A 27,844-nucleotide genomic window follows, 5' to 3' on the forward strand; every position below is an offset into this window, starting at 1 on the left:
AGTAAAATACAGCAAATTACAGCAGTAATCTATTCTGTATGCCCTCAGTGTCATCATACTTATGTTGAACATCAAATGCTTTAAACATGGTGTGCTTCAAAGATCAAACACTAACACATGTTGAATTGTCTTCTCTGTTAAATGCTCCCATGAATGAAGCACTTTACAGTCATTTGGTCAAATCCGCACATGCTTCAAACAGGCAGTTTTTTTATTGACTAACTCCTCATAAGAGTCCCGAGAAAAGTCTGGTGATGAACACTGTGGACATGAAGTGTCTGTCGACTAAGGTCATTGTAACTCACCTGGACTGACAAGCCACTGACATGCCCTGCAGCGTTCTGCATCTTCAAACACATCCTACTTTTAAAGTAAAGTTCCAAGGAGCTTGAATATTGACGGTGTAATTTGCAACACCTCTTCAGCCTGCATTTGCAGAGGATTAGATGTAAAGTTCATACCCAAATCTCAATCATATTTAAAATGAATAAAGACCAAACAGAGGAGAGGGTTCTCTTGGTTTCCTTTGTTTCTCTCAGCCGTATTTTTGTCACATCCCCGACATGATCAAACACATTCTGTTACTGAAAGACTGCGAATCCCAATTTACATTCTGGGTTCTTGACAAATAAAAAGGGGGCAAAAAAATCTAGTTAGATAGAAAGCAACTGACATTTTCTGTTTGATGCCAACAAAACACATCTTGCTTACACAGGAAGCATGTCCAACACAAAGCATCACATAAAAAATTCAATCAGTTTTGTACAGTGTTTCTTGTTCTGTCAGCAACTACAAACTGTGTGTAGTGTTTCAAGTTGAACATAAATCTGGGCCATCAGATCAGGGTGAAATATAGTTAGTGAATATTATTAATGATTCAGTTTCTTTTTAACCATCCCATCTAGATTCACAGTGAATGTGATTTTTGATGGGATTGAATTTAATTGATTGTATTGGTTGATACACATTTACACCAAAACACATTCATCTCTGGAAATCAAGCACCTGGAAATTACACCAATAGAAATTACAGATCAGCATACAGCTCTGGAAAAAATTAAGAGACCACTTAAAATAATCAGTTTCTATGATTTTACATTCTATAGGCATATGCTTGCGTAAAATGAATATTATTCTTTTATTCTATGAACTACTAACATGTCTCTGAAATTCCAAGCAAAAATTTAGCATTTATTTGCAGAAAATGAAAAATGATCAAAATAATGAAAAAGATGCAGTGCTTTCAGACCTCAAATAATGCAAAGAAAACAAGTTTATATCATTTAGAAACAACAATAGCAATGTTTTAACTCAAGAAGAGTTCAGAAATCAATAATTGGTGGAATAACCAGGTGTCATGAAATGCGGTGTAGAGGTGGTGAGGCAGACACTGTAGACCCAGGATGCGATAAATAAATGATTTTAATAATGAATGTCCAGAATAACACAGTCCAACATGGTCCAAACGACGGACAGCACGGCCGAGCGGAAGCCAGGGCTCAACGCCGGTAGCAACCGTTACACAACGGACGAGACAACGGACTGGGTACACAGATGACAGACTACAAGCCAAATGAGACGAGGACCCGACCAAGACACAGACACAGGTGACACTAAATACACAGGAGATAATCAGGGAACGAGACACACCTGGGGACTAATCAAAGGGAGACAGGATAACATGGAGACAGATACACAGGAAACTCAAAATAAACACACAGAAAAACACAGATCACGACACCAGGAGGTTTTCAATGGGGTTTAATGCAGTGGTCTATTCATTGTTTCCACAGCTGTTTATGTGTGCTAACTATGAAACATTATGATGATGACACCACAGAGAAAGGAACATACAGTATATGTCTGTTATTTTAATATTTAGAGTAAAACTAGCTAATAATATAACTTGCCTGTAATTGTAGTTACTTGTGATTACAACTAATTGTAATTAACACAATTACTTGTAATTACAATTACTTGTAACTACAAGTAATTATTACATTATTTCTTGTAATTACTTATTATACAACCAACTTGTATAATTACAAAACTTATTTGAATTACAATTACAGGTAATGGTAAAAAAAAATAATTGTAATTTATTGCATTTACCTATTAACTAACAAATTGGTTGTATAATAAGTAATTGCAGAAAATTACAGTTACTTTTAATTACAATTACTTGTATAATTACAATTTGGTTGTAGAAATGCAACAAAGTTGGTTGCATAAGTGTCTTTAAATAATAAAACTTAAAATATTTCTTTTCTGAGGAATCTCAGTAAAAGTTTTCAGTATCTGAAAATAAATGTCAAATATCTATATATACACATGCTGAATGCCTCTGATTTGGCTTCTCTCCTGAACTTTTCCTGCTTCCATCTTCTCCTTTGTGGGATGTTCACTGTGGAAATGTTTCTACTAGCCCCATTCTGAGAAAACAGCAGTGACTGATGTTCATCTAAAAAATGTTGTGCCTGTTGTGCAGGAGCTCACCTGATTTTAATTCAAATAAGTACCTGTGGTGAGTTCACACAGAGCATGGGGAGAAACAGAAGCTAACAAAATGTGATCAGTTGTCAGGTCAGCACTGAAATACCATGTAAACTCATAAAAAATGCTAATTTTTTCTTAGTAATCAGGAATATATTATCAAATGATCTTCAAGTCAGTTCAGTGTCAGTTCACTTTATTTGTATAGCACCAATTCACAACAAATGTCATCTCAAGGCACTTTACAAAAAATAAATTAAATACAATCACACATACATTCCAGTTGATCAAGTACAGTAAGCTCAATTAATTATTCAAAGTAAATTAAAAAGTTTCTGTCTGAGGAAACCCAGCAGATTACTGCAGCATTCACTCCTCTTGGACGAGGGTGTAGCACTTCTGTCATTGACGTTACAGCAAACCCTCATGCATGTAGGGACAGTGGAGAGGAAAAACTCCCCTTCAACAGGAAGCGACCTCCAGCAGAATCGGAACCAGTCGCAGTGTGACCTACTGGAGGCTTGAGAAGACAGAACAGAATGCACAAGAAGAAACAGAAGAGCTGATGTATGTATGTATTTTGTGGATTTCCTAATAGTAAAGAATTACAGTAGTCCAGCCTTGATATAATAAATACATGGACTAGTTTTCAGCATCACACCTGGACAGGATACTGCTAATTTGTTCATGAAAGTAAAAAAGTTAATAGCAGGAGAGGGAGAAAAATTAGTTGATGGCAGCATTATCTCTACTGATATTCTCCTCCAGGAAAGAATCACAGCTTCTAAGAAGACATAGTAAGACAAGTCAGAGAAAACAAAGACAATTGAAATAACAAATAATGCAAATTATTCTTCTTCTAGAAGAAGATGAAAGTGAGTGTCCTCCAGTCACCTAAGCCTCAAGCAGCATAACTACAGGATTAACTCAGGCCAACCTAAGTCAGTCTAACTATCAGTTTTATGAAGAAAAAAAACTTTTTAAGCCTAGTCTTAAAAGTTGGCAGAGTTTCTGACTAAAACTGGAAGCTGGTTCCACCAGAGAGGATTCTGATAACCAAAGGATCTGCCTCCACTCTACTTCTTGAACCTCTAGAAACGAGCAGTAAACCCGCAGCCTGAGAGATCTCTGTTAGGAACATATGAACCAATCAGAGCTCAGGTGTATGATGGAGTTTGATTATGAAGGGCTTTGTATGTCAGAAGGAGAATCTTGAATTCTATCCTAATAACTGGGAGCCAATGAAGAGAAGTGTCATGATTTGCGGTGTGAGGTGGTGAGGATATGCGATGAACCCAAGTTGTTTAGTGAGAAATAATGATTTAATAATCCAAAAACACAATAATCCAGGCAGCACAGATGAGTGGAAGGCTAATGCTCACAACTGGTAGAAACTGGAACTAATGAATAACTTGACAGCAGACGAAACGACAGACTTGAGTCGACAACTAGACAGAAGGAACAAGGAACACAGGTGGGATTAAATACACAAGGTAATCATGGAACGAGACACACCTGGGAACAATCAAAGGGTAGACAGGACAACACGGAGACTCAAGACACAGAAACCCAAAATAAACACACAGAAAAACTCAAATCAACACAGAGAAAACCCAGTCCTGACAAGAAGCTAAAATAGGAGAAATATAATCTCTGCTTTTAATTTTCATCAGAAAATACTACAGGACATGTCCTGGTCTAAAATAACACCAAGATGATCTACTTTATTACTGTAGGCCAATTTAATGCCATCCAGATCAAGAGATTGAATAAGAAGATTCTATTTCAGAGGTTCTGGTAGAAAATCAGCAAGTTTTATCTTGTCAGAATTTAAAAGAAGAAAGTTTAGTCATCCAGGTTTTAATGTCCTCAAGACATGCCTGTAGTCGTCCTATTGGGTTGGATTCATCAGGTTTTATGAACAGATATGATTGCGTTTCATCAGCATAACAGTGAACATTTATTCTATGTTTGATGATTTTTCCAATTCAATGCATATATATATAATAAAGAGAATTATGTTCCCTGGACACTTAAATGTTCACGCTGTTCTAAGAGAATATTGTGATCAACTATGTCAAAAGCAGCACCAAGATTTTCAAAACCAGAACAGACACAAATCCATTTGCTGAGGCCAACAGAATATCACTTTTTACTTCCAGCACTTGTTTCAGTGCAATGCTGAGCTCTGAAAGCTGACTGAAACTCTTCAAACAGGTAATTAATATTTAAATTCTCACATACTTGATTAGGAACTATTTACTCAATGATTTTAGATAGGAAACGAAGATTAAATATAGGTTTGTAATTAAGTCATCTTGACTGAGAAAAACTTTAAAAGATTATGGTATATGTCCATGTACTACAGATAGGTTAATCATATCAACAATCAAAAGAGGCAGTAATCAAAAGAAACACTTCTTTAAATAATTTAGCTGGGACAGCGTTCAACATGCATTTTGAAGGTTTGGAAGAAGGAATATTTTTGACAACTCAGCTGATTCAAAACAGTTCAAACACATATCAAGTTCTACAGTGACATTTTGTGCTGCATCACTTACTTAGGATGAAGCAATCATGTTTGGGAGGATGCCAATAATTTTATTTCTAATAGAATCAAATCTATTTAAGAAGAATCATGTTGCTGAGAGCTGAGGAAATCGATAGCTCACTAGAAACAACCAAAGTGATTTACCATCATGATTTACTGAAACAAAGGTAAATCATGGTGGAAATCTCTCTGAAATTGTTTTGCTGCAGTAAGTTGCAGAGAGAACAGTAGAAGGCCATTCCATGCATTAGGTTGTCATAATAACTTGTTACTTTGCAGGGGCTATGGTCAAATGCAACAGAAGCAATAATCCTTGCGCACAGCTTTCTTACTCATTACATATGTCTGGTGAATGCAAATAGATGTTGAGCCTCCAGCCATGAAGTACAACAGGAGGCTGGAATAAATATCTGATTCAACGCTGCCCTGTCTTTACCAGCAGGAAGAGTAGGAGCAACAGGAAGGAAACACTGTGATGTCATGGGGACCTTATAACTGCACAACTAGGACAAAATCATTCTCTCTTTTCACCTACAGAGGCAAATGCTCAAACAGGCCTCCACCTTTTCTGTCCATCCTCTTCCCTCGGCCTGGCAAAAAGAATGCCTGCTGCTTGCTCAGTGGCTCTGAACATTATGTTTAACAACATATCATTGAACACTATGATGACGGCAGTGTCAGTATGATGGTGAGTACAGAAACCAGACTGAAAGACGTCAAAACGGTTGGTTATTGTTAAGAAGCCATTTAACTGTTGAAACAGATTTTCAGTCATTTTGCTGATGAATGGAAGGTTGGAGATCAGTCTGTAATTCTGCAGTAGTGATTTGTCCAGATTCCCCTTTTTTACCAGTGGTTTAATAACCACTGTTTTTAAAGCCTGGGGGGAAACACCTGATGATAGTTGAATTAACTATTTAAATCAGATCAGATGCAATGACAAGCGGGAGTTTCTTAAGGAAAATTCTGGGTAAGATAACAAGACAGTTGAGGGATGAGTTTAACTGGTGAATATGTTCTAAGCTTTTATGGTTAAGTTGGTGGAATTGTGTCATTTTCTCTGTATTTGTTTTGACTAAACACAAGATTGTTGTTGGATTTGATGTTGATGTGCAGACTAACCCTCTAATATTTTGAATATTTTCTGTTTAAAAAGTTGGCAAATGCATTACAGGCCCTGCTACAGTGAAGTTCAGAAGCTGCAGTCAGGAGGGTTAGTCAATCTGTCAACTGTGGCAAGCAAGCACAAGTATTGTTAATGTTTTTGTAAATGATTAAAAAAATTCCTTTTAATGTTTTAGTGTTGGTGATATCTGCTCATTCCCTCTTCTAAGCTTTCTAATGAACCAGGAATTGAGTTTTCTGCCATTTTTGTTTAGCCCATCGACAATGGCTACTCTCACTTCTTTTAGTGGCTCACGGCTCCACAGAGATTTCTTCCTACTTTAGTTTAATTGGAGCAATAGGATCAATGACATCTGAAATTTGTGAATAGAAGCTATCTATGTAAGTGAGTTTCAGGATTAAATTGCAGCTTTCAGGCAATCAGCCGAGATATAATGAGCAATATTACTTTGCATAACTCATTCATATCTCATTTTCAGAATTAGTAGGTACATTAGATTCAGTTGATGATGATGTGGAAATTTCATTAAACTGACTTGTTTACTATACGCACCATCACCAGCAATGTTATCAGTCAAAATGTAGAGATGTGTAGCCTGCCAAGTAAAAAAATAGAATAGAATAGAATAGAATAGAATTACTTTATTCATCCCAGCAGGGAAATTATTTCGCAGTTACAGCATAGAGACAAGACACACAGCAACCACCACTGAGTAGCAATTGTAGACAAAATAAAAATAAAAATAAAATATAACATGCTGTCAATATAAAAAGCAACTTAGAGCAGTCCTTGCAAAGATTCAAAAAATGCAGATACAGTATGTATATGAAAATGGATGCAAGTGTAGAATTTGGAGAACTGAAGAAGGGTCCAAGCAGAGTAAATTTTATGAAGTACATCCTGGGTGTCTTAAATTAAAACCAGTAAGGCTGCATGCAGATTTGAAGTGAAAGTGAAGTGAAGCTGTGATGATAGTCCTGATAGTCATGATAGACGCATGTGAGAGACAGATAAGGAAATGAGAAAACCTGTGAAGCAGCAGAGGAAGCAGGCAGGAAGAGAGCTGGACATCTAATTTTTGAGACATCTAGTTTTGTTCCCCCAAAGTTTCAGACTGCGAGGCCAGACGACGTCTTTTCCTGACGACTACTTTAGGTCTACTTTCCACCTCCACACGGCCGCTAACTTTAGTGCAAATGTGGTTGCTGTAGACATCTTTTCTACACCAGATTTAAACTAATTTCAGACATTTCAATTACAAAACTGTAATGTGCAAAGAGACATGGACTTCTCAGACACTGACATGTTCATTGACACAGATATTTAACTTTGAGAGATGAACTAAGGATTTTGAGGAAGAAACTGGCTTTTATCCATGCAGGTTTGATGTTTGTAGGAATTGTTTTGAGAAACGCACTTTTTTTTTGCAAATGTTGAAAATTAATTGAGAAATGCACCAAATTGGCTGAGAAAAACTGTAAAAATAAATTTTACAGCCCACATTGGATCTATACCTCAAAAACAAAAATTTACCCAAAAATGTATTTGCTTCTTTTTTATTGATATCACAGTTGATAAGTTATCTTATACTAGCTTTGTTTTTGGTTGTTTGAATTGTTTTGGAGTTTTTCAGTATTACTCTGTGTTCCTTCTCTTAGACTCATCTGACACCTCACAGCACTCTATGAGGTGCTGTGAGGTGACATGGCCTACATGTCAATGTCATGTAGGCCACTCTTAGCATCTGCACTGGATCAGCACTGTCATGTGGTAAGCCGGTTGAAAAAGCAAAATGGTTGCAGTACAGTTCAGATTTTCCCTGACTGAAAGCAAAGTCCTCCACAGCAACAAATGGGACGACATCAGCGATTTTAGCACTGTGATACAGTATCATAGGTTTGTCTGTGGGGTTGAGGGCCTTCATGGACCCAACGATCCCCCTACATGGGCGTGATTATACAATCCACCAAAATGTTTTGGAGTGGAAAGAGCGGATGACGGCTCGACAACCACAATGACAGTGGTGCAGTGGAAGAAAGCTTTCCCCAAACCACATCCTGGCGAGGAAGGAGGGTGACATCCTGTCTGAGCCTAACTGTTCCAATCTTGTCAGGTAAAGAAGAGTTTGACCACCAAGAAGCACAGTTCAGCAGCTGTAGAAACTCTTCACACTCTGGGTTTGCAGTGTCTGATGTAATGAGTTCCCAGTACCTTGAATCAGTTCTCATTCTTTGAATAATATGTCGAAGCACATTGCTCCCAATGTTGAATTCATCATACTGCCCAGGTATCAAAAATGTTGGCATTGTAAATCTGAAAGCATAGATCTCAATGTTCAACTCATAGATGCTCCAAGGCTGTGAGAGAAGGCCACCACACCCAACGAGCACCACATTCTCTGGGACTGCAAAGGGATCAAATCAACACTGGGGCTCATAGTTTGCTCTCTGCCTCCACACTCAATGTGCATGACATACTCCTCGAGTCCAACATGCCCCTTTGTGTAGATCAGCGACTATCTGAGACTGAGGCATAAAACAAATCACTAGCCCTCTGACCTCTCTGTGATCCCAAGAAAACATATAAAAAAAAGCACCCCTTCATTTCCGGAATGCAATGGTTCAATTTCCAAATAAAGTATGACACTGCCAGTGGTTTGTCACCACCCTTTTCTGTTTGCTGCAGCAAGGTGGACTTGCAAGATCCCAGCTCTCTGCTAGCGGGCAAAAAACCTGCTTGCCAATGATGGCGACTTTATCTGCCAAGTTGTCTAAATCTTAAATGTACACAAAACAAGCACAATGTTTTGCTAACACTATAACTACTAAACCAGGCCCAAAGTTTCACAGGTCAGTAAAAAGTTTTAATTTTAAAAAATATCAAAGGAATTGGAAGTAGGTCAGTTATACCTTTCTCCAGAAACTCTGAGTCATCTACACCAGCAGAACTGACAAAGGCTCCAGCAGCTGATCTTTACCTTAACGAGCTAAAAATAAATGCCCTAAGCTATACTGCCTCAGGTACTGACACCACTGATCTGGACCGGAACCATGGACTCCCTAAACAGCAAAGCTGTTGCCAAACCAGACATGTTTCATGGAGAAACGTCAAAGACGAGCAGCGCTAACGGAGCTATTACTACATGAAATAGAATACCTGTGAATGTGAAACCACAAGACTGGATGAAGTTCGAACACTATGCAGCTGTTGCTGAACTGGTCACAGAATTATAAAAGTACTTATTAAGGAGCAGACTGCCAGCACTTCATCGCCTGAGTGTTATGCCAGTAATGGTACCCAGAGCCCTCTAGAGCTATTTCTTTGTGCTTTCCTTAGATTTACTCGCAGTAATCCTTCGCTGTTTTCCTGTGTACAGGTGTTTCCTCGTGAGTTCCCGAGAAGATTCCATTTTGGTTTCTTGGATTCCCTTTTTCGTGACGCTGTGGATTATACTCACTGGTCGCCCGAGCCCCACCGTCATCTCCTCCGTCTGATCCCTAGCAGACTCCACATATCTTCAGCTGGCTGTCAGACCGCTCCTCCATTTGTCCCACCGCACTCGAACTTACCTGTCCGCCTTCCACCGCAGAACCCTCGACTGGATTTCGAGCCGCTCCTCCACCATCTCTCGTGGAACCAGGATCTCTGTAAGGACTCACACTAGGAGACCAAAGCCTCGAACTAGTGATGGTGAGATGAAGCCTCATGAGGCATTGAACCTCTTGAGCCAACTGGTTCGAGAAAGGGTTCATTTCTTGAGGCTTCATGTGCACACGAAACCACCTACTGGCCAGGTGTATAATCACAGCCAGCTGTATCTTAACACGTGTGATGCATTGAATTTTTGTCTATTATGGCTCTTGGGAATGACTTCACAAAAGGTGTAGGACGAAATCATTTGTCTACATAAATTATGTATACACATATGTGTATAATAAAATATTGTTTGAATGCATTCTCTGTGTGTAATTATTCCCAAAATAGTAGTGTCATGTGATATGTCATGTTGTGTAATAAAGTTTTTCTGTGACTCTAGAAAAATGGCCTGGGCTTAATCAGGCAGAGGACAGTGAAAGTGCTTGTGGAACTAGGGAGGGGGTAGTGAATAGGCTAATGCTTGTGTAACTTGGATGATTTCATGCATTTTTATTAAGAAACAACAGTTTCTCCGCAGTTTTTGGTTTCAAACGATTTCTCTTTTTTGACACTACATGGATGAGGTCTTATTATTGTACCCCCAACTCCTTGGAGCACAATAAACACCTCACCTTTACAGAAAATAAGAAACAGTGAAAAATACAGTTCCTCATAAGCAAACATAATGCATCTGCAAATGTTCAGTTCACCTTACCTTGTTAGGGCTTATCAAATCAAAATGTTCCCACATAGGGGAAATCCTCCTCTTTCTCGCCGGCTCCATCCTACTCCTATCCTGTCCTCGCGCTCCTAAATCTCCTATCTATCTATCTATCTCCTAAACTCTCCAAACACCAAACTAACTGTCTCAAACTAAATAACCACTATCCAAACTCTGCTATCAAAACTCTATCCACTCTCTCAACTGACCGCAACTCGCCTATAACAACCCACATTTTGAATGGAGCCTGTGGGGTTTCTAAAGCTGTCAAACCCCGCGCCAAACTCTGAGCCACTTCCCGAAGCAGTCACGTGGTACAGCCAGGCAGCGAGGCTTCGGACTTCATCGTTTTCGGCTCCTCCCCTAAATGAAGCAGGCCTCGATACGCGCTTTACGGAAACGCCCCCTCCATTACTCGACACACGCCTCGAAGCCTCGGCACATCACGTAACATCACTACCTCGAACCTACAGTATCAACCCTCCCAGACGAGCAAGTCCTCCACAACAAGTAAGATCATTCCTATTTATCCTCACAATCCCGCTTTCCGACTCCCTTCAAACTCATCATTTCCTCTGTCGTTCTGCAGTGAACAGATGTCGCAGTGAGCCCGTTCCAGAACCCATTTGTTTGTAATAAATATAATTTTACTGATTTCTGTCTCTCCTGTGGTTGTTCTGCATGTGGGTAAAGAAGTTAGACACCAACATGACAAAAAGTATAAAAGTTATGTGCAAATTCCAGTATTGTAAAGAGTTAGCTCCCATCTAGATCGGCCCCTGGGCTGCAGGTCTGTGTCTGGTGCATAAATGACCACTGAACACTGAATTCATAAAATATATCAACATTTCAAAGTAAAACATACAGAAAGTCCTAACAAACCTTTTAAAGTAGGAAATATTTATGTATTTACTGTTGATCTATTTGTATGATTTGTTCTTTAAATGGTCATTTATATTATTTTGGCTAATACTACTATACTTTAAAAAAGCAAATAATCGACCATAACAGTCTACTAAAAGCACAGTAAGAAACTTTATCATAGCTAAATATTCTGTACCATATCAGCCTCAGGAGATGATTGGGGGATGAAGAGACTGATGTTCTTTAGGTTTTGACGGGTCTGCAGTGTTCCTCTCTTGATCCATTCTGTCTGATATCTTACAGCACACCAGGATGGGCACATTTGTTTTAATTGCCTGTATTCATCCTCACTAACATTGTTGAACCTGCAATTGCGTCTTCCCTCTCACGTCTGTGTCTTTAAGAGAGGTTTTGCTTATAAAAACAGTGGAGTATCGGGTCGAGGATGTTTTAAAATGACGTGGGTTGATAGCAGCTCACCGCGGCTGCGTAGTGTTCGTCTCTAGGCAACCACAACAGCGTCGGTCCGTAGTGTTCTTGAGATCCTTTAGCTCCCGCCAAAGGATCCCAAAGGATCTCCCTTGGACCTTACCAAACTCCGCCCACAACCGACCTAGAAAATCCCACGTGGCCGCAAGTCTCACAAACAAAGCCTCGCGGCGCGTTGTTTCTATGTAAACTGGCGTCTTCCACTTCGACTGATTCTCTGCAGTGTATTTCTGACTCAATTAGTGCATCATTTCTACTGGATTTTCACAGCTACTACAATGGACAGAGGAACTAAGAATTTCATGTCATCTTTTTTGGATGAGATCAAGGTGTTTGAGCCACGCGATGCCTCCAACATTGTTCATGTCACAGCAAAATGCTTTCGCTTGATGAGGAAAACGGCAGATCCACACACCCTCTACATCAATATAGCTGCAGACAAGATCACTGATGACTATTGTTCTTGCAAGGCTGGGTAAGTCGGGCATTCATCATTTTGTAGGTTACTTTTGAAATCAGTGGGTGATTCCTGTGGTTTGTTGGCAAATGTTTGAGTGTGCCTAGGCCTGATACACTGTACTTGGTGCTAGAGTGGCTAACACGAGTAACAGTTTAGTCCAAAGCCTTTTCTGCTAAAATAAAATCTTTAGTGTATGTCAGATACAGTACACATTGCATATTGATCTGTTTAGCTAATGTAAGACTGTGTAGCAGACAGGCTTCAAGGTGTAGAAGTTGTATCAATACTGCCATTATGCTGTACTTAGCTAACGGGAAGCCTGTGTTTGTGAGAGGGATACGAATGCTACCACGTAAAATGGGCATCAGCCAATGAAAAGCAGGTGTTTTGAGTTAATCAGCTGATTAGTTTGTGGCACCAGGTGTCTTCAAAATTTAACCCTTACACAATATTCTAATTTTGTGACACACGGAATTTTGGATTTTCATTTGTTGCCACTTCAAATCATCACAATTAAATGAAATAAACATTTGAATGCATCAGTCTGTGTGCAATGAATAAATATGATGTACAAGTTACACCTTTTGAATGCAATTACTGAAATAAATCAAGTTTTTCAAAATATTCTAATTTACTGGCTTTTACCTGTATATGATGTTATTCTGAAGGAGGCCATATTGTAGCTCATCAGGTCCATGAAATCTTTACAGTATACCAAAGTTAAGCATTTATTTCACAAAATGTCATAAAAAGTTTGTAAATTGTCAGTTACAACACATCATGGTTGGGACGAACAACTTAGGAATAAAACAGAAGAAAAAACTAAAGAATAACATATACTAACCAGAGTTGCCTAACCCTCTTGGCAAAGGAAGAGAAAGGACAAGATAATAGGGTCCTGAGAAGTTCTGATACCCCCCAATAATGCCTGATTTTTTTTACATTCTTTTTATATCTGACGGTGTTGACAAAAACGGGACAAATTTCAGTTGAGTTGGAAAATATATAAAAACGATTTTTTTATAACATTTTCATTGCCTGAGATCCTCCCATGCATGACCCTGGACCGTTTCACGACTCAGCCTCTGGTTGGTGGATTTTGTCCCTGTCGTCTGTTTCTCCCCTGAGCCCCCCCAGACCTCCCCTTGTCCATTTACCCTACCCTCCCCCGGCTGGACTACTGACCTCTGTGGATCCCCCACCCCTGACTCCATGAGTGTGACCACACCCTTCTACACCAATTACTTTTGGTGAAACATCCTCTTGTTGTGGCTGCGTTTTGGGTTCTGGCTGATTCTGCTTTTAACATTACAAAAACAGTTGAAACAAGTCCACACAGCACATGACTTGGGGAGCTCTGATCGCTCTACTGTGATCAGCCAAACAAGATGGCGGTGACATAACGTAGGACTCAGCGCTCAATGAGGCATCTACAGTACGTATTAATGTCTATGCCCGCAAAGACAATTTAGTTGACCTTAATAATTCCTGTGTGTTATTTTGGTCATTATTGTTATAATTAGTGTGGATATGTGTGTTATAGGCTTGTCTATCAGACATTTATAGAAATACGAAACAAGTCGCGTCCTGTATCGGTTCAATACAGGACGCAACATTTACAGGACAATTCTGTATTTTACAGCAGTGGTCCCCAACCACCGGGCCGTGGACCAATTGGTACCGGGCCGCGCAAGAAATAATGAACTACTTCTGGATCTTTTATTTTGAAAATCCTAAACCGGATTTTACCGGTTACGTCTTGCACGTCAAAATTGAGCCAACTTGCAGCAGAATGAGTAACAACATCATCGCAGTTGGACCAATTTGATGTCATTTACCCAGAATGCATTGAAACGTGAACATCATGGCAACTTTACTGTGACAATATTTTATTGAAATTTATAAAAACTAAATAACCTACAGTATTATTACTGTATTGCTTTTACATCTAAAATAAATATTTCCCAAATAAAGTCTATTGTTACAACTAATCATGGATCCCTTCAAAGTCACATGGTAATGACAGAGTTCTCAAAGGTGTAAAGTGTTGGATAAATTGTATTTTTAGTATTATCAAATATTTGTTGTATTATGTAGCCTTGTAGTTACATTTAGATAAATGTTTCTGTGTGTTCATTAATTCTGATTTCTTCCTAATCCCTCCTTGGAAGAGGGAGGTGACAGATATTCTCAGCAGGACTCCCCGTTTAATGGAAGTGTTAGTTGTTCCAAGCTGAGTTTTACAACCCTGGAGGAAACTCTGCTTTGTTCTTTGTGATACAAAGCCGTTGCTTTGAAGCTATACAACGTGTCCCATTCGACGCCGTGCTTGGAGGCTTTGAAGCTATACAACGTGTCCCATTCGACGCCATGCCTGGAGCAGGAAGGATTTAGATTGTAGATACCATGTGTTTAGTTTAGTGATTGTCTTGTAGCACTGCAACTAAAATGCTTTGACCCCACCCCCTAGAGTTGCAGCGCCCCGTGTGGCAGGGTTCCTAAAATCAATAAAACAGAAGAGCGGGAGATGTGCTTTTCAGAGCGGTAGGAGATTTGTAACTGAAAGCACATCTCTGTCCGTTCTCCTCGCGAGAAACAAAGAATCTAACTCTCTTGTCTTTCCTGTGTTTGTTTAAAATTGTCTCTAATAGGTATTTAGACCTGACATAAAGTCACCTTTAAAGGGACAATCTGAATAACAAAAAAGTGTGTTATAACAAAAGAGAAATACAACCCTGTTAAAACAGGAAAGCAACAGTGGATTAGACCAGGGGTGCCCAAAGTTGGTCCTCGGGGGCCGGCATCCTGCATGTTTTAGTTCTCTCCCTGGTTTAACAAACCTGGACCAAATGATGGCTCGTTAGTAGGCTTAAGAAGAACACTGACATGCTGAGAAGGTTGTTGGTACCACGAGGGAGAGAACTAAAACATGCAGGATGCCGGCCCTCGAGGACCGACTTTGGACCGACCCCTGGATTAGACCTATTACAAGCAGGGTATGCAGAGTTTTGTCTCTAAATGCACATCATATTGAACCTGGGAGAAAATGGGCTACACCAGATTATATTTGATTGACACACTTTGTACCAAACTTAAATAATGTCAAACTGTTTCCTTGGACAATGAATTCACAGTACCTCAATATTCACCGCCATCACCAGATCTCAATCTCAATCCAATGGGCTCTTTGCACCTCAGCTTCCGCGTTCGGGGAAAAGCGGCTCAATCTTTTCCGATCTATTGCAAAAGGCTCTTTACACTCGGTATTTGCAGGGCTTGTCCAAGGTAACAATTAATGATGTACATCGATCCGAAGCCCCGACAAATAAGCTGGAGAAAGGTTTTAAGATGTACGCCTCGTTATACACAGATGCGAAGGTGAGTTTTACTTTAAACTTTGTGGCTAACATTAGCTTTTGCTTATGCTAGTAGGAAATATTCTCTGACATTTTTCTTGTAAAACCGTGCTATTTAAGTATCTAAACATTTTTCATCCATTCTAACGGACAATGTTTTTACCTTATGTTCAATATATTACCTGCGTTTATTGTCGTTAGTGTCAGAGACCAAGTAACGGGGGATTTTACGGTTCAGGCGTTTTGCTTCTGAAGCCTGAGGAACAACAAGCCCATAGCTTAACAGTAGGGCAGCTCTGGTGTCAGAGTTCCAGTTCAGCTGACGGTTCAGGTTCAGAGTTGTTGCTTTTAGAAAAATATGGCCGTGTTCCTTAATGTCTCTGTGTGATTTCACTTTATTAGTTTTGCATGCTTCTTGTGAAGGAGGACGGTGTTTACAGCAGTGTGTACAGCCGGATCAGTTGCTCGGCTGTCTGGCTCTGGTCTGCTCTCTCGTTCCCATAAACTTTCTTTCAGGCTGAATACATAAGTGATTCCATGGAAATAACACAGGAGGCTCCTTTACCTTCTTCTTTAGGCTGAAGAAGCTGATCCGCAGTGAAGTGAAGGCTGTAAACTTTGCTGTTTACAGCCTTTACAGCCAGCGTTAGCTTTAACTGGAAGCGACGAATATTTACAAGCCACCGTCTTCTTAATTCAGGACCGCTTGGAAATCCATGGAAACTTAAAAGCCTATTATATTAGGAAGACAATAAAGTGCATAGTATAGTTTTATTTGCATCTGAAATACGACTTAATCTTTTCTAGCTGTCATAGTAACTCAAAGCGGAAAAAAGAGAGCCGCATTTGCGCATGCAGTTGTGACGTCAGCGCGGCTGGTGCAAAGAGCCCATAGGGCACCCTGGGATGTAGTGAAATGGAAGATGTGTATTATGAATGCGCAGCTGACAAATCTACAGCAACTGCAAGATGCGATCATGCCAATAAATATGAGGATTTTTTTTCTATCACCTTTAAACCCATGCCAAAAGTACATGAGAGAGTTCTGAGTACATAATGGTCCCCAACCCAGTAACACAAAGAAGTGATAGAAGGTTTTTTTTGGAATTATATAAGCCTCTTTTACACAATATTTTTGTTATTTTTCTGTTATGATTGCATGGCGAGTTGCATCGTATCATTCAGACCATCTGTTTGAACCAACTGTATAGTTTACTGCAAATCTGCCTGGCCGACTGGGCAGTCTCGCAGCTTGACTGATTGAGGTGTTATTCTAGCTACAGCTATGGGAGCATGGATGTTTTGGCATAAAATGTTTTAGTCTTCATACACACAGCCGCACACTCCACCTCTTATTGCCTGAGTAAGATTGATAACCAGGTTGGCTTTGTCTGGCATGTTGGCTCCAGTCAGCTGCCTCTGGCAGTGTGTTTGTGACCTTGTTTTTGCTACAGTGCAAGGGCCATTTTACTAATAAATCCTACATTGTCGGAAACGGCCACTTATGTGGCCAAAAGCTCAGATTCCAGAAGAAGTGCTGTTTTGGGGATAGAGGTTAGGTTTAGGACTCAGGTGTGAATAGAGTAGAGCTTTAGGGTTAAGCATGCACTGGTAATTGATTTTAAACACGTGACCCTTATGACACGCAAAATTCAGAAAGGGGTCCGGAAGTGGATTTCTATTAGAACAGTTGGAACAACTATACATGACACAGACTTTAGGCATTTGGAGCTGGACCAACAGAAGTAAACAGGCTGCATTTACTTCTTGCCCCACGTCTGCATTGAGGTACGTCAGTGCTACATCATCTGAAACCCAACAATAGTTAAGCTTAAGGTTAGGGTCCAGGTTAGGTTATAGAAATGAATGAATAATGAATGGAAGTTAATACAAACTCCATATGAAGATAGAAAAACATACTGTGTGTGTGTGTGCGTGTTTGGATAGTGATGGATTGCATTGTTTTAAATTAAAATAGGAGCTGGTGGGATAATGGTTTGATCAAGTATGTCTAACTGGGAATAAAAGCTGCAGCAGAAAAGCTGAACCATGTAACTTTTTTCTTTCTTTTCTATTCTGTTCTTCCTTTCCAAATACCAAGAATATCTACCTGAACCGTAGAGATTTTGTAGATAAACTTTCTTAACTGTTACTCATGTCTGTGAGGGATTCTGCAAGTAGGTCAGGAAATTATCAACTGTTTTAACATTATTAAAGATTAATATGCTAAACTGAGCTCTTGTTTCTTCGGCTGAGAGCAGAAGAAGCACAGTTATAAACATGACAAAGACATAGATTGTTGTTAAAAGTACAGATTCGTTTAATCAGCAAAATAATCTCAATGACCTTGCAACACAACTTTGCAAGCTGTGCACATGAAACTAGCCCTTCAGTTTTAAAAACTGGACCCATAACACAAACCATGCTGTCCACTTGCTGACACTATGTACCATTTTGTGTCTTTTTTTCATTGACTTTTTTTTTTTATATAATTTTGCGTTGATTATGGATGCACAGTTGATAGCACTGTAGCCTCTCAGCAAGAAGGTCCTGGCTTTGAATTCTGGCCCAGTGTCTTTCTGCACAGACTTTGTGTGTCTGATGGACAGACGACCTTTTTTGTTGCCCTGGAGATAGGCACCACATGTACCGTAGTTAGATGCAGATGTTGAAAGTGTTTTGTTTCAATCATTTAGGTAAAATTTTGGTATTACAACAACACAATTGGTTTTAGCAAGATTATTTAGCACCCAAGCTAGTTTGAAGGCACCTTTTAGGGTGATCAATCAGTTAATGTTTTTGAGATTTTTCTATGATTATTCTTCTTACATAACAATAAACATTAAGTGTGTAGTTTACACATAATGTTTACACTTACACTTAAGTATTACCAACAGATGCCTCTGTATCAGTGTTATTTCTTTTTGCATTTCTACCATTGATGAAAGAATCTGGATTTGTTGAAACGTCTCTCAGGAGCCCACACACAAACATGCAGAGAAACAGAATCCCTGCTTACTGAATGGATCTGCACTGCTGACTACAAGGGAAATCTGACACTGCTACTGCAGTAACTAGGGAACTACACATGATTTGCACCAACTTCGGCTCACTAACCTTTCAGTGATGAGAAAAATTAATCTTCATTGAGGCTGAAGGAATGTATTTGGCCAAGTTACGTTTCCAGGTACATCAACAGCTCACTGTACTATTGGCTGTCCAGAAATAAAATAGATTTTTTTGTTGCTGTTCAGTTCAGTTTTTATTTGAAGGAAACAAACAAAAACATGAGTAAGGATTTTTTGATTGTTTTGAGCACTAAAGCACACCCCAAAGTCAACATGTGCGGTCAGACACTTCACTGCAATTCTAACACAGAGCAGAAAATGAACATCATCGTTCATAAATTCTTCAGTTCACTGATTGGGCCGTTGAAATTCCCCTTCAATGGGAGAAAGCTCAGATGGAGCACTGAATGAGAAAGAGAATTGAGCAAAATTGTGTATGAAGTTGATGACCAGGATAGCGGGGACAGTGTTGCATGAAAAAGTTGTAGGACAATGGCCCTTGAGGACTGGAGTTGATGAGCCCTGTTCTAAATAGTCATCAAGTAAAACTTTGCAACTGTAAAGTTTTTATATGTGGAAGAAATAAATTGTAACATACTCTGTCCTCTAGTGTTTTACTCCTGTTCATTGTAATATGATAGCTACAGCTTGTGAATCTGCTCTCAGTAGGATTACTGCTTGACTTTATTGTATTCTTAAGATTGTAACATCTGAACTTTCAAAATTCAAAAGATGTAAAGCTCTAAATATTGTAACTCAAATTCGCACATGTTAATTAGAATACCAGTGTCTTTTTATTTTAAACACTATGAGAATAGCTACGCTACAATAGAGAAGATTACATTTGCAGCAGAAGTCAAGGCTAGAGGACATACTAACTTTGTGGAATACTTTTGGCCCATCTCAACTCATAAATGATTCAATAATCTTTCTCAGTCATTTCCATTTCAATCCATCTTAAGCTGCATACCCAGACAAAAACACCCTATTATTGTTTTATGTCATTTTACGCAGCCAAGCTGAATCGTTATGCAAGCTTTTCAGGAATATTTGAGAAGGTTAGATCAATCTTGTCATAAGTCAGGCGTCAGATTGGCGCCACAGACTCGGCAGCAGCATTTAAATCTTCTTCTGTCAGACCTCACTAAATTGGTAAGACATCATTAAGTATCTACTTTGAAATGCAATTATTATATGAGATCAAATTAGTCCAACAGACCCTAATGTAATTACATTTATACACCATTACCCTTATAATATCAAATTTGGCTCCAAGTTAAACATAGGTGGTTGCAGGTTATTACATCATGCATCTCTTTCAGCATTGTTTGGGATTACAGAAACATCCACTCTCTTCTGGTCCTAAGGAAACAGACATGAAATGATCCTCACAACAGCATCTCACTGCCTTGGTGAAAATATACACTATGTACAATTTTTGCATACTTGAATTCAGATTAATCATCAATATACTTCTGTCATGAAGTGCGGTGAAGAGGTGGCGAGGATGACGCTGAGGACCCAGGTTGTAGTGAAAGAATGATGATTTTAATGATGAATACAAAGTCCAAAATCCAGGCAGCACAGAATGAACGGAAGGCTAAAGCTCAAAACTGGTAGCAACTGGTAACAATGGACATCTAACAGGTTTGACGTGACAAGACAAGGACCCAACGAGGAACAAGGAACACAGGTGGGAACACAGAGGGTAATCAGGGAAAGAAGACACAGCTGGGACTCAATAAACACAGAACCCTAAAATAAACACAGAAAAACTCAAATCACTACAACTTCAAGTTTGTTTAGGATTATTTAACTTAAATTTTTTTTTAATTTGGAACAACTAGTTTTGCACTTTGTGTGTATTTTAATTGTATTTAAATACTAGAAAATCACAATTTGAAGTGCATTAAGTACCACATGCTCTTTTGGAACTACTAAAGGTACAGTACACTTGGTATATTTTAAGTATACGGCTTTTTATGTAATATAAACGTGTTTGATTAATATATCTTAAGTGTACTATTTTTGTGAACAAATTACATTTGCAAATATACTTATAATGTCTTCTAAATATGTAAGCATTATATATTTTACATAATAGTACTGTGTTCAGGGTATATTCCAATTAAACTGGTTTATTATAATTGCTAATAAAGTACACTTTAGTTACTTATCAATGTCTTCCATTATTCTGCTTTTCCATTTTGTACATTACATGCTTCACCACACTACAGTACTGAAATTGTGCTAGGCTACAATAATATTGAAAGATAAATTACACAAGGAACCACTTAACACACTTTCTAGGTAAAAGCAATATTTTTTTTATTAAAGACATATTTACAGGATACTTTATTCACAACTTTAGTCACAAATTTACGTATTGTAAATATATTAATAGTTCACTAATGAACAATTAACACAATAAACAAGAACATTCCAGTGTGGCATTTGTCATTCAAAAAAACAGAAACAATAAAAAAAAATTCACTTTGTACATAAACTTAAATCCTTTTGCTTCGAAACTATCAGAAACCATTGAATTTGGAAATTCTTGAAGAACAACATCTGCAGAACAGAAACATAAACATTTTTTGACCACGTTAGACCATCTGGCAAAGAACAATATTATATTTCAAAGGATTAGCAGGATCAGGGTGGCAAGCCAATATAACAAAAACATTTATGTTAATGTTATGTTACATTCTAAAAAAAAAAAAAGTGTGTAGAGGAGCTATCTCCATGAGTACTCTAAAATTACACTTTTTAGAGCACACTCTAAAAGTATATTTGGGCTGTACTTCATCTTATGGACTTATTTAAAATAATCTCATTTAATTCTTTTTCTTTAATTATGACAACTTATTTTCATGTGTTCAATTAACTTATAACTTATAAGTTACACATTTTTAATTTAAAGGCACTTTTTACTTTGACTTTACTTGAAACAATTCAGTACAATGCTGTGTTCGTATCCTACGTTTGATGTCATGATTCAAGCTTCACCAGGGGTAGATCCTGTACCAATCAGGGTGCTGTGGTGGTTCAGGGGTAGAATACAACCCACATAAGGAGGCCTTAGTCCTCAACACAGCCATCGCAGGTTCAATTACCCGCCTGGTGACTTTTGCTGCATGTCTTCCCCCTCTTTCTAGTGAAATGTAACTATGCTGCACACACCTGCACAAACTGAACATTTTGAACTAAATGTTAAAGGTTCAGTTGCAGACCCAGACTATAAGCAAGTGCTTTTTATTTAGTTATTTAAGACGTCACTTCTAGTCATTATTTATTTATTCATATTTTGGAGGAAGATACAGACTTTTGTGAGTGAGGAGGAAAGCTGACAATGATGAAGAGAAATGCTTATGAATAAAACATTAAATTTACTGGGAGAACTGTGCATGCATGAAGATGATTTCTTGTTCTTTTTTGAATGGAGGTCAGCTGAGTGAGGAATGACATGTTTTATTCCTTGCCTTTTGCAACCTTCAAAAATATTCCAACTATTAAAATGCAGTTTTAATATTGATAACAGAGTCCACAATGGCTGATTGGTACTAACCCAATTCTCTCTGAGATGCGATCTTCTTCCAGAACCTTTTTGTTCCCCAATGTCTACAAAGAAAAAGGAAAAAAAACACATCAAACTTGTGACCTCCAGCAGATAAGACAGTCACATACTTTCAGAGCAGAATAACGATTTGGGATTGATGAAATAGAATACAAGTGTTAGATGTGAAGATTCTGCTGAGCGAGTTCACAAAAGCTGCAGAGCCTTGTCGTCCTCCGAGGCCGATGCCATCATGCCTATGGAGCATGATACGGTGTCAGGATCAGTCCCATTTAATCTTCCCAAGCAAAGTTCAGCATTTCATGACTTGTGGCTAACTAATTTATTAAAATGAACTAGCTAAAGAAACAATGTGTGAATGGTAGGTTGGAATAGCTGCACATCTTTTTAATATATATGTAGTTGCATTTGTTCATGTGCATGTCTGAGAGGAAAATGTTAAAATGGGTCAGGCACAAATGTCTTGATTTGCAAAGCAAATGTAAGGCAGTCTTGTTTAACTGTTTAGAAATGTATCTCAGTGCTATTGTTCAGAATCAAGTCAAGATTTTTAAAAAGTACTTATATGTGCTCTTTACATGTTTATAAGAGCATCTTTCTAAACGTCAGTGGCAGTGTGAAACTGTCAGTATTTAGAAAAAAAAATTCATATCTGAGACCAAACTTTTTGGAGGAAGGTATTTAATCTCAATATTGACTGGATGTCATAATGTTTTTCCTTAAGGATAATACCAAAAATATCCATACCTTACCCTTTGCCTTTCATACAGCTGCAAGTTTGTGTTAGCAAGACATACAGAAGTTTCAGCAATGGCCTTATTCATTTATGTCAATGACCTTCATTTGTTCTTTACCTAAACACTTAACCGCTTTACAAGAAATCTTTTTTTTTTGCCAATCCACTGTGGGGAACATCAGGTACTAATGAAATGCAAAACTGTCATCCTACTGTGCATATGCTTGTTTGGTGTGAGTCTGTCTCTTGTGTGGGGCATGGCTGGCAGATCATTTCTGCTCAAAAGGAAAAAGTATGAGAAGCAACATCAAATCATTTTGTACATCTGAAGTGGTAATGAGTATCAAATGCTGTTAGATATTATTTTATGCTCCAAGTTACTTAACCTTGTCTCTGTACTACAGATCTTGAATCTCCACATCTCCCTCTATTGATCAAATCCATCCCTCACGGATTTTTGTGCAATTCTATGGTAGCTGTTAGTGTCTAGAATTCACAGGGTTTCCATTACACGCAATGACCCTCAGTCACTCGCCGTTTTTCTTCCTGCACGGGGTTCCATACACCTCTTTCACGGAATTTCGAGCAGGGACTCCGCAGTCCCTTATGGATTTTTGTGTGGGAAAATACATGCCATCCATAGCCGCGCTGCCGCAGTAGAATAATTCCATTAATTCAATGAAACTTGAAATGTAGGTATTATTAATTTGTGCTGTGCTCCACAGCACAAATTAAGGGGGAAAACCATTCAAGTACAACTCAAAACCATTTATTTCTCGATCTCTGCATTGGCCAGGCTACAGACTCGTTGCCATAGCAACTGACAACAACGCCCCTAAAAGATACTGAAATATTTCCCACACAAAGAACATAACATTCTGTGATGTTCACATTGTACTGTTTTCTGTTTGAGCCAATCCTAGTCACGCCCCTCATTTCCGTTATTCCTCGCGCCTGCGTTGCTTCCTGATTGTCTCCTCCGATCCAGAAGGTGGGGCCATGCCACCCATTATCTGGTGGACTGGGAGGGTTATGGGCCAGAGGAGCGCTCATGGGTTCCGTCCCGCCACATTGTGGACAAGACCCTCATCAGGGATTTCCATCGTGATCACCCCGACCAGCCTGGTGGTCCTTCAGGGGCCGGACCTTGAGGAGGGGGTACTGTGATGTTCACATTGTACTGTTTTCTGTTTGAGCCAATCCTAGTCACGCCCCTCATTTCCGTTATTCCTCGCACCTGCGTTGCTTCCTGATTGTCTCCCTTCTTAAGCCTCTCTCAGTCGCAACCACACTGCCAGATTATCGAACGCTTTCAGCAAGTAGTTTTCCAGCACTTTTACCTCGCCCTCATAGCCACGACCACGCTTTGTTCCTCGGACCTGCCCCTTTTGCCTTGCCCTTGTCGGACTGTTACTACCGCCCTTCTGGATCTCGACCCACGCCTGTTTCAGTTACACCGCTCTCGCCCACTCCCACGGATTCTACCCTTAGCCCCGATCGTGCATGACCTCGGCCCGTCTGACTAAGGATTCGGATCTGGATTTGGTTCTTCTGCTGCCTAACTAGTTTGTATGCTGCCCTGCATCAGCGCTTCCTTCCCCAGGCTCTTCCTGCCAAGCTCTGCGTCAGCGCAGCATCCACGCTCCTCCTGGTTCCTCAGCCGATCACTTCAGTTACTGATCGCCAAGCCAGGTTAGTGTTCCCTTCACACACACGCAGTAACAGATCCTTTTGTTGCTATTTGTCCAGTCACCGATCTCTCCTCTCCGCCCCCCTTCGCAGTGCTGCAGCGGACGATCCTGCGTGCCCGGTTTAAGCTGCCTTTTAATAAATATCAGAGTTTTCTGCTCACTCCTGTGTCGTGGCTGATTTTCTGGGTCCCTCTAGTGAACCATTACAGTATAATCTGGCCACTATGGACCCATCGCACGCACAGGAATGGCGCACTGCTGTAGAGAAATCCATTTCCAAATTGGAGGTCAATATGCAGGAAATGATGTCTATGCTTTCCAAGTTGACAGTCCCCACAGCGCCTCCCAGTGCCTCGGCTGCGCACATTCAGTCTGTTGCAGTGGTATGGTGTTAGGCTTAATGTTTATTTTGCGATTATTAATAAATGATTGCTGTGGTATGAGGAGAAAACTATAAATATATCGCTACACTTTACTGTATGGCTAGCTTGCTGTTACTGTCTCTTACTCTGCAGTTGTGGAGTCACAATGTCTGGGATCATGAGTTCCCCCTGCCTTGAGGCAAGAAAACTGCTTGCCTCACCTCGCGTCTGTTCTCTGCCATTTATGATCGCTCCTCAGCACACAAATCACGTTACACACACAGTTGGTGACAAAAAACACTGTACATTATATACATAAGCTAAATTATGAAAAATCATTTCATATATTAAATGTTTTTTAACCATTTCATTGGCAACATACAGACAGGAGAAACATGCTCTCATGGAGTGGCAGCCAGCACAGTTAGTGAGAGGTGAGGCTCAATCCCAGGTGAGGCTCAGCTTCCTGCTGCCTCACCAGTTTCACTTCCGAGCATTTGATTGCGAAAATTCAGCGATTTTGAAGAATAAAAATTTTTTAAGCTAAATAAAAAATAAATACTTTATTTTACAAACCACAGGGTGAAAATAGGAATATAAATTATTTTATAATTATATTTTCCATTATGACAGGTGAGGCTCTCCTTCACTTGCCTCCCCTGACTGCAGATCACTTCTGCAGCGCTTTGGGATCCTGCAGACTTCATAAAGGCCATTTAGAAATAATCATTTTAAATCTGTCTACTGTGTCCAGGCTTGTTTCTACTTAAGAGCCTCAAAGTAAACTCAAGATCTGACAAACTTTAAAATATTAAAAGCTTAGTTATAGAACACCTTCTATTAATGGAGTAGTACATTTTGAGTTTACAAACATAGAATGAAACATAAATGTATGTAGGTAATTTTCAATTGTGAGATGCGTGCGGATTTTCTGTAAGGGCAGCCTGGATCATTGCTCCCCACTCTTTAGTATCTCACCATTTTATTTTAGTGACCCAGCTTTGTTCTCCTCCTCCTACCACCAGATCAGAATCTCTCCCCATCTCTGCCCTACTTTGTAGCTCCTTTATCTCTTTGCACACCATCTTTTTCTTTTCCATTTCCTGGCTTTCAATCACTTTTTTTTCAAGCCTTTTTCTCATCATGTTTTAAAAACCCACTGTGTCTCTCGTTCTCTTCATCTAACCAGATCTGACTTTTAAACTTTATTTTGCACTTTATTCATGTTTTTCTCCCATCTATTCACTTTTTAATTTCTTTTAGATCATGCTCAATTCATTGTATCAGCTGTTTAAAACTGAGAAGTCTTGTTTGATTCTTGTTAGCCGATGATGATAAACCATGGTTTTTGTCGTAGAAATTATATGGTAATTTGATGTTAATTTGCATGATTTGCAAACTGGTGAGGGTCGTAGTCTCAGGGCACATGGTCTTTGATGCCATATGCCCCAAGACATATGGGTCATATGTCTCAGATATGAATGATCAGGGCTACCAGACAGTAATCATTTAGATCGGCGGTTTTCAAAGTGTGAGGCGCGCCTCCCCTAGGGGGCGCCAGAGCACTTTAGGGGAGGCGCGGTGCGAGGGAAAAAATAAACCGGAAAAGAAGCTATCTGCTTGCTGTCTACTGATGTGAGAGAAAGAATGGACAAATTTTTAGTAAAGAAAAAGGCAGGGGAGACAAGCTCTTGCGTAAGTAGAAAAAAGAGGAAGTATGACCACGACTACTTAAAGTTTGGATTTTCCTGGACTGCTCCCGATGATGCTCCAAGGCTGTAATGTGTAATCTGCAAGGAGGTTCTGGCTAATGATAGCATGAGACCCTGTAAGCTCCGGCGTCACATTGAAACAAAGCACCCAAGTTTAGTGACCAAGCCGCGGGAGTTTTTTGAGAGGAAGTTGAAGGAGCTGTGCACACAGAAAAAAACAAATGAAAAAAAAAAAGAGTTTGGGGTTGTTCTTATCATTAGAAAAATGAAAAAAGGGCGTATTTGCCATACAAAGGCTCTGATAAAATAATTAAAATGGGAGGAAACGTTTTAAAATGTTCATGTGTTAAATTTCATTCAGATAAAGTGTCATCTTAAAAGATGAGATGGTTCTAAAATAAAAGCAATTAGAAGGTGTTTTGTAGTGGCATTTGTTTGTGTGTCCATCCATCCATTTTCTGTTCACCCTTGTCCCTAATGGGGTCGGGAGGATTGCTGGTGCCTATCTCCAGCTACGTTCCAGGCAGGAGGCGGGGTTCACCCTGGACAGGTCGCCAGTCTGTCGCAGGGCAACACATAGACATACAGGACAAACAACCATTCACACACACACACACACACACACACACCCCTAACAGACCAGTTAACCTAACAGTCATGTTTTTGGACTGTGGGAGGAAGCCGGAGTACCCGGAGAGAACCCACGCATGCACAGGGAGAACATGCAAACTCCATGCAGAAAGACCCCAGCCGGGAATCGAACCCAGGACCTTCTTGCTGCAAGGCAACAGTGCTACCAACTGCGCCACTGTGCAGCCCCTTGTTTGTGTGTGGGTTGATTATTGGGGGGGGGGGGGCAGCAGGCATTGTGCTCCTTGGAGGGGGGCTCACCCTTTCATACTTTGAAAACCCCTGATTTAGATTGTTGACAGGAGATTTCTTTGGCACAGGGATTATTGTTGTTGATTTTAGGCAGGGTGGGATGACTGCTTGAGCCAAGGA

General features: G+C 39.6%; 2 long non-coding RNA genes across 2 annotated transcripts; both read left to right on the top strand.

The window, feature by feature from the left end:
• The first annotated feature begins 442 nt into the window (after window positions 1–442).
• On the top strand, window positions 443–27,758 carry LOC114150728 (uncharacterized). The gene is made up of 5 exons (XR_003596821.1): window positions 443–453; window positions 5,268–5,271; window positions 6,983–6,991; window positions 26,633–27,079; window positions 27,703–27,758. It is a non-coding gene; the product is annotated as an uncharacterized LOC114150728 (long non-coding RNA).
• On the top strand, window positions 22,987–24,928 carry LOC114150730 (uncharacterized). Its single transcript, XR_003596824.1, has 2 exons — window positions 22,987–24,769; window positions 24,860–24,928. It is a non-coding gene; the product is annotated as an uncharacterized LOC114150730 (long non-coding RNA).
• Window positions 27,759–27,844: the final 86 nt, after the last annotated feature.

The sequence above is a fragment of the Xiphophorus couchianus genome, chromosome 9 (genome assembly GCF_001444195.1).
Source record: "Xiphophorus couchianus chromosome 9, X_couchianus-1.0, whole genome shotgun sequence".
Lineage (NCBI taxonomy): Eukaryota > Metazoa > Chordata > Actinopteri > Cyprinodontiformes > Poeciliidae > Xiphophorus > Xiphophorus couchianus.